We start from the raw sequence: 13,130 nt of genomic DNA, 5'->3' as shown, positions 1-13,130 counted from the left end.
CTGTGGGGAGAAAATGATAGTCTCGTATAAATTGCATTAAGATTTTGAGTGTTGCTTTAGAATGAGTCCTTATACCACTTCAAGTTTGTACTCTGTAAAATGGAATCCCTGTCCACTAGGTTTAGTTTCGGTGTATATTTTCTAGTTAATGCATCTATAGATCTCAATTTTGGACTTCAGTCCTTCGCACTTCTATATTTTTCGAATAGTTGAGTCGTGAAACTATTGACATAACAAGCTCACAACCCAAATAGCACAGATTTAAGCATGCAGAACCCTAGAAAATACTTCCACATCTTGACAACTCAAAATCTCAGCCAACGCTTCCTGATTCTGCAAACCAGCAATGTAAATACTCATAATCAAAATTTGAAACATACCCAAATAAGAATCAGCCAAAATAAATGAAAAAACAAATCTGGATCGCTCTTCCAGTGCAAATCAACCACTTTAACAAAACTATATCACCCAAAAAACCTTCACAAATCTTATAATAATCCCCCTTAGTCTCACCTAACTTCAAAAGACTCCACATTTCACTCGATGCGGAACTATCCAGCTGTAGGCTGTAGCACCGTGAAGCTCAAGCTTTACAGCGCTTATTACCTCTAAACTGAGTAAAGTTTATTTTATTAAGAATTGAGCTTGCTTGTTACCAAGTGGCTTAAATTTGCACGAATCTCGTGAAAAAGAAAAAAAAAAATTTGAGAAGATCAATTTTGTAAATTTAATTATTAAAACCAACAAAAATATTTAACAACGGACCATAATAAAAAGATGCATTTCTTATTTTATTTTTTTTATTGTTTGGGGGAGAGGAGATAATTGTCACAATAAAAAGTGTATTACAAGGAAGCAAGTGTACATTACATAACTACAAACAGTTAAAAGTGATTGTTGTAAAATCTAAAACATACAGGACACAAATCCAGACCATATCCAACAGGCTCTTGTTTTATTCTAGATTCTCACTCTTAAAATAAGACCGTAAGTTATTATTGGATATAATCGAAAACGGTGAGTGAGGTAAACAAGTAAAGATATAGGTTTTGTAGAAGAGTTTATGGGGAGTCCGAAGTAAATGGGGACTTTGGAATCAATCGAAAAAAACCAAAAACTGTTGACTTAGATGTTGTTAATGTAAGCCACCTTCTGGTAAAATGAGTCTATCTTCTATTAAAAAAAGTGTCGGTGTACAGTGAAAAGTTAGGAATCTGTTGAAATAAAAGAAACGATGATACTTTAAGAGTGAAAATTTGGAATAAATGCAATCATAGGTATTAACTTGAGATTTCACTAAACATCGGGTGAAAATATGTCGTTTAATCTATTTAATCAACAATCATAGAGTTATAAGAAAGAATGGAAAAATTATTTTAATAGATTGTCAATATTTTTTCTTTTATCAGAGAGTAAGATAATTAAAATAAACAAAAAGTTGTTTCTAACATTAGATTAGATCTGATAAAATATGTAAAGAATTAATGTACAATATAATTTTTAAATAAAAGAGAACCCTTTGTAACTAGATAGTAAGAAACCAGCTGCTTGATTTTGGATTTATTCCTAATTTCTCTCCAATATCGAGTGGGCAAGACCCACCTGTCATGGTGCTGGGATACAGCTGATCTGTAATGGAACATAACACCAATTTTGACTAATCTTACAATAGCACTTTCATCAGTGCCAAAACAGCAATTATATTCTTTTCTAGGGTCGTTTTGATTCCCAAAACGTTACTTATAAGCCCGCCCGCACACTCCCCTCGGCTAAGTAAATTTCAGATCGCAATTGCAGTTGGTCCTGGCAAAAACTCTATCGGAGTAACTAACTGAAATCATTTAAAATGCCTAAATTACCCTCCCCATTTCTAGTACTGCTACATACTTACTTCACTGTCCTTCTAATCTCCATACCCTTCCAAGTAAATTCTCAATTCCCAAACACAGAAGAACTAACCATCCTCCTCAACGTTAAGCAAGAACTGTGAAATCCACCATCTCTCAGTTCCTGGAACGCCACGTCATCACCGTGTGACTTGCCTGAAATCGAATAAAAAATTCGGTCACCGAAATTTCGCTCCAGAACAAATCCATCACCCAAAAAATCCCACCAACAATATGTGTTGATACGTGATTCTAACACCAATTAATCGATACGTACGTACGTTGATTAGTCAAGAGACACACGTGATTATGGATGGAAAAATATGAAATAAATGCAATGAGAGTTTTTTAAAGTGGTTCGGATACTAAGGTAGCAAGTCCTACGTCCACTGATTTGTATTGGTATAGTGGGTCAGGTCGCAACAGCGGACTGACTTATAAATGATTAGGAAAAGTAAATACAAAGTTTGCAAGAGAGAGAGAGTTCAAGTGTAAAATGGCCAAATCCCCTTAATGAAGGGATCTTCCTCTTTTTATAACAAGATGAATGCGTGTAATCATCATTAAATCCTTGGGTTGGTGTAAATGTCAAGACATAATCCGGTTTTACGTCCCATTGTCCACTTCCCAAGCTGATTTCACGCGATTTGGAGCAGAGAAATGGACACGTGGGAGCTCCATAGCGTTTGGCAGGCCTGACGTGCACTTACCGTTCTGACGAGAGCATGTCACACTTCATCACGTGACTTCCCACGTCAGCCCCTTGATTTCTCAGGCATAACAATATGCAACCTGAAAAACTTAACCTCCCTTGACCTTTCCTTGAACAACATCCCCGGAGAGTTTCCAGATATCTTGAACTGCACCAGACTTGAAATCCTGGACCTCTCTCAGAATCTTTTCGTGGGTCCATTACCAAACGATATCGACCACCTTTCGGCTCTCCAATACATCAATTTTTGGGCTAACAACTTTTCTGGCGATATACCTCCGAGTATAGGCCGACTGTCGGAGTTGCAGAGGTTGTATCTTTATCAAAATGAGTTTGACGGCACGTTTTCAAAAGAAATCAGTAACTTATCTAATCTCGAAGTGCTGGGTTTGGCCTTTAATGAGAAGATGAAACCTGCAAGTATTCCGGTCGAATTTGGAAAGTTAAAGAAGTTGCAGACTCTGTGGATTAATGAAGCAACCTTGATGGGCGAAATCCCGGATTCTCTTACCAATCTTACGAGTCTTCAAATTCTTTCTTTGTCAATAAACAATTTGACAGGTCCTATTCCTATTGGATTGTTTTCGTTAAAGAGCTTAACATACCTGTATCTCCGCCACAATAAACTATCTGGTGAGTTGCTAAACTCGTTTGAAGGTCGGAATTTGGTTGAGCTTGATCTTTCGGCGAATAATTTGATCGGTTCCATACCAGAAGAATTTTGGAAGTTACAGTATCTGCAACTGATTAATCTCCATTTAAATCAGTTTTCTGGAGAGTTGCCTTCAAGTATAGGGCTGATGCCTTCACTGAGATTTTCGTGCGTCCAAAAACAAGTTGAGTGGAGTCTTGCCACCAGAAATAGGCCTCCATTCAAAGCTTCAAGCATTTGACGTGTCATCTAATCAATTCAGTGGTCAACTACCTAAACATTTATGTGCTGCAGGTGTTTTAAAAGAGTTGTTGCTTGTTGCTTTCTCTAATAATCTCAGTGGAGAGCTGCCAAAATCGCTTGCAAATTGTAGCACTTTGCACACCCTCAAACTTCACGACAACAAGTTCTCCGGTGAGATTCCTTCGGGCATTTAGACCACTTTCATTCTGTCAAGATTGATACTGAACAACAATGCTTTTTCGGGTGAGTTACCTAGCAAATTGTCATGGAATTCGAGAAGATTGGATGTCATTGACAACAGATTTTCTGTTTAATTTCTTTTTTTTTTTTTTTTTTGTAAAATTTTTATTTTTTTTATGTTATTTATTTTCTTTTTTTTTGTGAAATTCCTGAATTGTAAGAAAGAGAAATATATGTGCTGTATAAGCTTAAGTTTATGTTCTAGTTAATTAGTTGTATAAATCTTGATTATTACTTGTAATAATAATGCAACTTCAGCTTTTCCGAAGTTTAATTTTATCTCGTGTGAATTCGACATCTATGTGTTGTCGTAGTTGTGGTTGTGATTGGGCATGAGGCTGTTTTTTCTTTAGTAACACTGCCGAAACACAAGTCCATGTAACAGTGGCGGATCCAAGATTTTTACCCGTGGGAGCTTTTACGGTTCCGCCATTATTTGCCAAACAATTAGTGAAAACTTTAAAAAATCATTAAACTTTAAGCAAAGAAAATAATACAATATCAAGAACCTGGGAGAAATAAATACAATAACACAATATTTTCCTACTTGAATAAATTTATAAGAAGCAAAATTTTGAGTAAATCTTGAACAAAATCTTCTTTTAATTTTTGGCTTTCAAATATTATAATATAAATTTTCATAACTTTGATTAGACCCAACCTAAGCTAAAGTCAATGAAAACTTAAATTAAGTTAACATTGCGTTGACTTTTAATATGAATTAATTAAAAAAAAAGATTTTTCTTGGTACAAACATAGATAGTAACTCAAATTTTTTTAATAATTTTGAACAGCTAAATAGTAACGTTTGAAATGTAGAAAAGTGATGGGTGAAGAGTGAAGAATAACGTTCTTTAAAATATAATTAAGGTTTTAATTTGGGAAAGTAGGTTCATTCTTAGACACAAAATACAAAGTAAACTCACAAGATCCATGTCTTTTTCCCTCAAATTAGAATAAAAAACCTCAAAAAAAAAAAAAAAATGATTCAACCCTAAAAAAAATTAAATTGAAATAAGCAATATATATACCTAAAACTAATAAAATAGAAAACTGAGTTAATTGTGGTACCTTAAATAGTGAAAGCTTTAATAATTTCAGATTTCAAAAGTTTTAAGAGCAAATATCATGAGAAAGAGAATGAGAGAATGAAAAAATAAAGAATTTTTGGGATAGAATCATAAAAAGCAGGTAGAGTCTTGGAGAAAAAGATTAGAGAGAGTTTTAAATTTTTAATATGATGTGGGTTTGAAATATATATATAAATAGCAAGTTTTTTTGTAAGCTTAAATATATGTATAATAGTTTTTATTTTTTAAAAATATGATGGTGGACTTAGTATATATATTAATAACAATTTATTGTGGGTTTATATATTATTAATTTTTTTTTTTTAAATCCAGGCCTACCCTCAAAGGAGTTGGATCCGCCCCGGATGTAATAATGTTTTTCTTTTTGTACACTTCAACTAATTCTTTAGAACCTTAAAACTATCGACTGGATAAGGGTTTTAATAACTATCCTTATTTGCACTTGAGAAGAGAGTCAAATTAAGTACCCCTTGAGTAATGTTTCACTATAACTTCATATATATGACAACATTGAGATCAAGAATAAACGAATGCTACTTCTGAATCCAGAATTGCTTTTGGGCCCAACATCCTCACAACAGCTGTACTGGAAGTCTTTCTATTTTATTTATTCAGAGAAGGCAGGAATCTAGCAATAAATTGTTCCTGCAGTAAGTAAGGTTTATTAAACTTTGTATAAGCTTACAATAAAATTTGAAACAAATTGAGATCTTTTAGGAATATGCCTATTAATTTAAAATAATATATTCAAACAATCCCAAATAGCAAATTTATTTTTTCTTATAGGCAACTGTTGCGTGTGATTTTACCAGAAAGCTCACAGATCTCACAAGTTCGCAGATGTTTTGGAGGTTTTTTTGGTCGTAAATAGGAGGAATCAGGGACAAGTAGTGGAAGTAAGACAGAGGTCTTGGAGAGCTTTGATGCTCCTCCGGTGCCATCGTTCGAGTACAAGTGAAATGAACAGCTAAGTTTTCTTGTTTCTATAACAATGCTTTTTAATCAGCATTTCATGGGCGTATTGTCATCATCCATGAACACAATGCGATTATTATTAATATTTAATTTTCTTTATTTGTATTGATTTTATGTTTGGAGCAGTCTTATGAGATGCATTTCACAAACGGATTTTAAGCTGAGCCACGGCTTGACCATTATGGCTGCTCTCGGTGTAACTCGATTCTTTTCATGTTATTTGCATACTGAAAGTAGCAGATGTAATGATCAGTGCTTAACAAACTATAATACTATACTCGACTTAATCTGATTATCAATCATACATATTAGGAAAATAAAAACAATAATACTAGCCTGACAAACATCTCTCACTAATTTCTCTTACAAACCGCACACGTTGTATTGCGAGTTGGTAGCTCCCACTAGAACAGTAGCAAAATGATTTCGACTACACCAAAAAAAGGTCATTCCTCCATAGGGAATGGTCGTTATAAAATAAAAACAAATGCTCTTTAGATGAGGAACGACCGTTCCTTGGATGAGGAATGGTCGTTCTTGATTGAGGAACGGCCATTATTCCAAATGGGCTCATGAAACCCCCATTCCATCTAATGGAACCCCCATTCCTTCTTATGGAATGGGAGTTCCATGTGGAACACCTGTTCCATAAGATGGAATACTCTTTTCATCTTATGGAATAGCCATTCCTTATGAGAACGGTCATTCTTGATGAATAGAACGACTATTCCTTATAAATGAATGACCGTTCCTCCTTAAGTAACGGCCGTTCATGTTTAGTCAAATTTCGTGATTTGACGTGTAAAACCAACTCAATACCAATTTGAGTGTTTGTGAGAGAAAGTAGTGAGAGACGTTTGTCAACGTAGTATCACTCAAATAAAAAATATAAAAAAAAAAACCGGTCTATTTGAATTTGTAACAAGTTTTAGAAGTTAAAAATGGGTAAAAGTTAACTCAGAAACATTGTTGTTCAAGGAATTCTGAATTTTCTCTTACATAACCTGAATTTTGGATTTGACAGTATTATCTTGTAACTGTATCAAAACGTTGATGGAACAAGTATGAGGGCAACCAATACCTATAAAAAATATCAAGTTCATAGTTTTTAACATCTTAATTTATGTAAAGCCCAATATTACGAGAGAAAAAGAAATTTACTTTTTCAACTTTGATTAGGTTTCTCCCAAATGGGCATAGCGAACGGATTTGGAGGAGAAGATAAGACCTTAATAAATGCTCACCACTAAACATGCAAAAGTGATTTAATACGTTCAGGAAATGATTGAAATGTGGCAAATGAGTGTCCTATTTTCGAATTGTAATGAATCATAGGGCCGGCAATTCACACCTCAGCTTATGTAACCTGCGGGCAACATCTTTACATGCGTGATAAAAAGTCTGCCTGGAGTGCACTGCATTCTCAATAGAGTATAAATATTGGTCCTAGGAAGCCAGGATAGTGCACATTCTCAGACTATTATGCTCTCAACAACACAATTTTTCAAGAGTTACTTTTGTTTCTCCTCCCTTCAGTAAAGCAAGCCAATTTTTTGTTTGTTGTTCATGAACTTTGTGATTATTTCATATAACGACCACTGAATAGTTCAATCTTTCCAAGTACACATTGCTTGTTCAAGTATACATGGTTAATTATGATATGGGCAAGATAGTTCAACAAATTCAAGAAGAGATATCTTGTGAATCTAGTATGGATATTAGCAAAGTGGCAGATAGGGAGATTGATGATGATGGAAGGTCTAAAAGAACTGGTATTCATCCTGTCTTAACTCCTGTACACATATGCCTTCAACTTATGATTTTGTTTTTCCTTTTTGATGGATCAAGCGTCCGTGTATAATTTTATACTTTCCATGCATGTAACTTCTGTGTTTGACATAATGTGATTTCATATCTAAACAAAGCATGTATGTTCTTCAATGAGGATCCGATAATAACTATGTTAAACCCAAACCAATTTGTGGCCAAGCGTTTCCTTGCATGGTAAAAGGAAGTCAAATATACGTAATAGGGTCCTATCATCTATTGGCAACGAGGCTTCTTGACAGAGATTTGACCAGCAAAACCAGATGCATGCATTCTTCATTGCTTAGGCTCCACATTTTCTAATTTATACCCTCGCTGAATTAATGTCTAAAGGACAATGATAATTAATCAAACTTGAATACTTTATAGTCCTTTTAAATGCAGGTCTGTAATTGCAATTAAGATCACTAATACAGTGGCGTAAACTTCATTCCCAGTTAAAATAACTTTTACTTTTGAAGCTATATATAATTCTAATTTGGTGAGGTTACACAGGGACTGTGTGGACTGCAAGTGCACATATAATTACAGCCATAGTTGGATCTGGAGTGCTGTCACTGGCCTGGGGGAGAGCACAGCTGGGATGGATCACCGGCGTTGCAACTCTTTTAATTTTCTCAGCCATATCATTATACACAGCCGGTCTCTTAGCGGATTGTTACAGGGCTCCACACTCTGGAATGAGAAAATTTGGAGGATGTTTAGAGCACTGGGGGACATGATATTTGCTTGCGCATATTCTCCTATCTTGATTGAAAGCCAAGTGAACCTATGACCACCCATTATTTGATAAATTGTCAAGACTTAATTCCCATTAATCGGCTCTGCATCACTGGGGAAATAATTTAAACTTAAGCATGTATGGTCTGAGTCTAAATTTGACCGCAAGTCTTACTTTTGTAGTGAATCATTCTAATAAATGTCTTTATGTTTTTCCCATAAATGTTTAGAACACATTGAGGTCATCACCGCCTGAAAACAAAGTTATGAAGAGGGCTAACGTAATAGCTACGTTTACAGCCACAACTTTGAACGTGGTATGCGGCTGCCTTGGCTACGCCGCATTAGGGAACCATGAGCCGGGTAACATGTTGACTGGCTTTGGATTTTACAAGCCTTTTTGGTTGACTGATTTAGCCAATTTCTTCATTGTCATGCACCTCATGGAAGCATATCAGGCTTTCTCTTAATCCTCTTATGTCTCATAAAACGTAATACAAACCGGAATTGCTCACATTTCTCCCAATTAAATATCCTTAATTTTTAGTGAATCTTTGGATAAATAGGTAGTGGCTCAACCAGTATTCAGCTCGGTCGAGTCAAGGGCTAGCATGATGTGGCCTAATTCAAAGTTCATCGGCCACGAATACCCTCTAAACATCAGCAAGACTAAGTCAATGTTTAGCGTCAATCTCTTCAGGGTAAGTTGGAGAACGATATTTGTGGTAATGGCAACGGTAATTTCCATGGCATTGCCGTTCTTCAATGAAGTACTTGCACTTCTTGGAGCCATTGGTTACTGGGCCTTGACAGTTTACTTCCCTGTGGAGATGTACATTGTGGGAAAAAATGTTAAACGAGGAAGTATCTAATGGTTTAGTCTCCAGCTTCTGAATTTGGTGTGCTTGCTGGCTGCCATGGCCGCAGCATGTGGCTCCATTCAAGGCTTGAACCAGGCTGTCAATACCTACAAGCCCTTTAAGTTCCATTAATTAAGTTGTTTGTAACAGTGTAACTTAAGACCTTATCTGTTAATTTGAGTTTTGATTTCAGATTACAAAAAAACAAAAAAGTGCATGCATCTAGATTAAAAGACTTTTGTTTTTTTTTTTCCCTTAACGTTAGGTGTGAAAGCCAGTTTTCTTCTGATTGGTTCACCTGATGCTTAGCTTTATTGCCTTGTATAATCATTTAATCGTTGAAAACCATTCCATTCCACAGACGTGAATTTGGAAAAATAAGCCTCCTCGTGAAACAACTTGTATATTTTTTCTTATAAATTTAATTTAGTCATTTTCTATCTAGAAGATTCTCATTTATTTATTTCAGTTAATAGGATTTTTTCTTTATAAAAAAACTTTAAAATAGTACATATAATATGCAAGAACGCCAAATAAATAATTAAAAAAAAAAAGGAAAAATAAACATTTTTCTAACATTTTATTCTTTAATTAATGTTATATTACGTCATCTGGCCACCTACCATTTACATAGTCTACTAATTGCAAAATTAATTACCTTAGTTGGGTTAGCACTTAGCACACCATCCACAATTAGGATTTCACCTTCCACTGAGTTATGATGATGATTTAGTTGAACCAAGATTCAATCTATGTATAGATGGATAAGCTTCAAACATTTATTTTAATAATATTTTCTAAGTTTTTCCAAACATTACGATTTTTTTTTTTTTAAAGTCTTACAAAGAGAGTATAAAAATATTCCCACGTCTTTTTTTGTTATTATGTTTAAAAAACTAAATATTATATTGTGTATATGTATTGGTATCAACTATCATATTGGAATCCTCAAACTTTGTGTGAGGTTGTAGCTTGACGAAATGGGAACAGATAGAGTAAGCAACAATGAATAGAATATTAAGAATTAGTTGTCCTGTCTTATACTTGAAAACAAAACAGAGCCTCATTCCTTCTAGATTTTACATAGCATGATGCATTGCTAGATGTTGTCTACTTAAAAAAGTAATAATTTGAGTAACTACATATAAGTTTCATCCCCCTGCCAAAATATTATTCCGAGGCTGCGCTGTTTGTTTTTTATTCTATAGACTAATTTACTAATCAATATGAGTCAAGTCTGTTAAAGTAGAAACAGACATGTTTGGGCTCCACGTTGATCCTCTCTAATTCTAGAGTGTAATGAAGAACAATATCTATAACGTTCAAACCCCTCTTCAAATATTGCAGTGGATCCTCCACTAACAATGGATTCATTCTTTTTCTATACACGGTATCTGGAAAAAAGTTGAGTTTGTTGCGTTAGGCAGCATCGATTAACGTTTGAAAATCGTTACATTCATTGAGGAAAAAGAATCATATACCAGTTATGCCTATAATTAATCTTTTTTATTGGTCACCTTGAATGGACCATTTATCTAATAATAAAAGTGCAAAACGAGATTTTATGTGTTCTTAGGTTTGAGTCCCTCTAGATATTAATAAGTAATAAAAGTAGTTATTTAAACTCTTTTTCTATTGATAATTTTGGATTTTCAAAAGATTAGTTGAGGTATGACTCTTATTTTGCTAGCAATTCTAAATTTTCAAAGGATTAATTAAGATGTATATAAACTAGTTCAGACATCTTCGATCATAAAAAAATAAAAAAAATAAAAAAAATCTTCGTCATTAATTTTGTATCGGAAAATACCCAATTGATCATGTGCAAGGATTTTGTCATTGAGAGAAAAATATCAAGAAAATTATAATCAAGCCCGGTGAAATAGTACAAGTGGGATTACAGAAATGTAAGGTGGGGTTAGCAGTCGTGTGATGGAGGGAATAACATGAATATAAAACGACAGTACAGGGAAATGAATGGTTTAAAAGAAAAGTTTGACCAAGATTGGGATCACATATCTATAGTCAACATTCAACAACAAATAATGAAATGCTGTTTTCATTCCAAGTAAAGTATAATATCTGAACGTTCGTGTTACTTGCCACCTCTCCAATTCATTTGTGTTTGTCTTAATCGTATACCATCCCAATTCCATTGACTTAACTAAATCCATTGACTTCCACTTATAAATGTGACAATTAAATCAAGGTGTTACAAAAACCCCCATATGTAGTCCAAGAACTACCAAATTACTAGGGGTGTTCAGTTTCGGGTACCCTATATTTTTTTGAAGGAATCGAAACTAGAACTGGAACCGACAGTTACTTAAAATTTAGAACCGAAACCAGAACGGACAGTTCTGGTTCTTAGGTACCCCGAACTAGAACCTGTAACAAAGGTTCCGGTTCCAGTTCTGTGTACCATATAAAATTCATGACCCCCAAAAGTTTTTAAAATGGAAAAAAGAAAAAAAACCCTTAAAAACTTACAAATACCCCCCACCTGGCACTTGTTAACAAAAATAAAATTACAAATTATAAATTCAAAATTCAAAATTACAAACTTCATTACTTTGTAAAGGTAGATTCTCAAAAGTCAAACCAACTTACTTTAAATGTTATGAAATATAAATATAAATGTATTAACATTACTTTTTCTATAAAAGTTTTTATTAACTCCCCTAATCTTTAATTTTATTTTATATTAGTCTCGGTTCCTGGTTTATGGTTCTGGTTCTGGTTCTGGTTCCTAACTATAGGAACTGGAATTGGAATTGCACAGTAACGGTTCCAAAAATTTGGAACCGAAACCTACTCGTTAACAGTCAGTTCTGGATAGGAACCGAAATCAAACTCTAAGTGCCTGCCGATTCCGGTTCCAACATATTCTTTTGAACACCCCAACAAATTACCCCTCTCTCACTACTATGTTAATCCGTGTCCGACGGTTGCCAATCGTCAAGCCACCGCACTGAAGTCCTATCAATCCATCTATCACCTTAATAAATTGGGAGTGCGTTTGGGTTGTTGTAGTTTAGGAAATAAATTATCCTTTTTAATCATTTTAAAAATCTAATTTATCAAACATATCATTATAGATTTTAAAATCACAGCAATTAAAAGATTTTATTTTCAGAAATGATTATTTCAAAATTGGAAAAAATTAACATCTCGTACGCAAGGACATCAACCAAATTTAATCTTTTTTGGACATATTTAATTGAGTGAATGGCATATTCCCACCCGAAGTTTAACGAAATCTTAAATTGATACCCTTGATTACATTTATTATTGATTCTCACTCTTAAAGTAACACCATAAGTTACTGTTAGATGTGGTCAGAAACGGTGAGTGAGGTCGACAAGTAAAGATATAGATTTTGTAGAGAAGGTTATAGAGAATCCAATGGTGGTCTCGAAAGTAATTTTGGACTTTGGAATTGACTGAAAAAAGCTAAAAACCAGCTTAGATGCTATTAATATAAACTACGTTTTGCTAAAATTAGCCCATCTTCTGCCAAAGAAAACGTCGATGCATTTTAACGTGCTAACGTACGTCGCGTTACAGTAAAAAATTAAGAATCTGTTGAAATAAAAGAAACGACGGTATTTTAAGGATGAAAATATGGAATAAATGCAATCATAAGTATTAATTTGAGAAATTATTTTAATAGATTGTCAAAAAAATTTCTTTTATCAGAGAATAAGATAATTAAAATAAACAAAAAGTTGTTTCTAACATTAGATTAGATCTGATAAAATATGTAGAGAACCCTTTTCATTACAAAAAGCAAAACACCTTTGTAACTAGACAGTAAGAAACCGGCGGCTTGATTTTGGATTTATTCTTAATTTCTCTCCAATATCGAGTGGGCAAGACCCACCTGTCATGATACAGCTGATCTGTAATGGAACATAACACCAA

The 13,130-nt window shown here is 34.1% G+C and overlaps 1 pseudogene; it reads left to right on the top strand.

The window, feature by feature from the left end:
* The first annotated feature begins 7,444 nt into the window (after window positions 1-7,444).
* On the top strand, window positions 7,445-9,338 carry LOC116136152 (annotated as a pseudogene).
* Window positions 9,339-13,130: the final 3,792 nt, after the last annotated feature.

The sequence above is a fragment of the Pistacia vera genome, unplaced genomic scaffold, assembly GCF_008641045.1.
Source record: "Pistacia vera cultivar Batoury unplaced genomic scaffold, PisVer_v2 Contig31, whole genome shotgun sequence".
NCBI classification, from domain to species: Eukaryota; Viridiplantae; Streptophyta; class Magnoliopsida; order Sapindales; family Anacardiaceae; genus Pistacia; species Pistacia vera.
The sequence above is the reverse complement of the archived record's forward strand: the minus strand, read 5'-3'. Positions and strand labels throughout refer to the sequence as shown.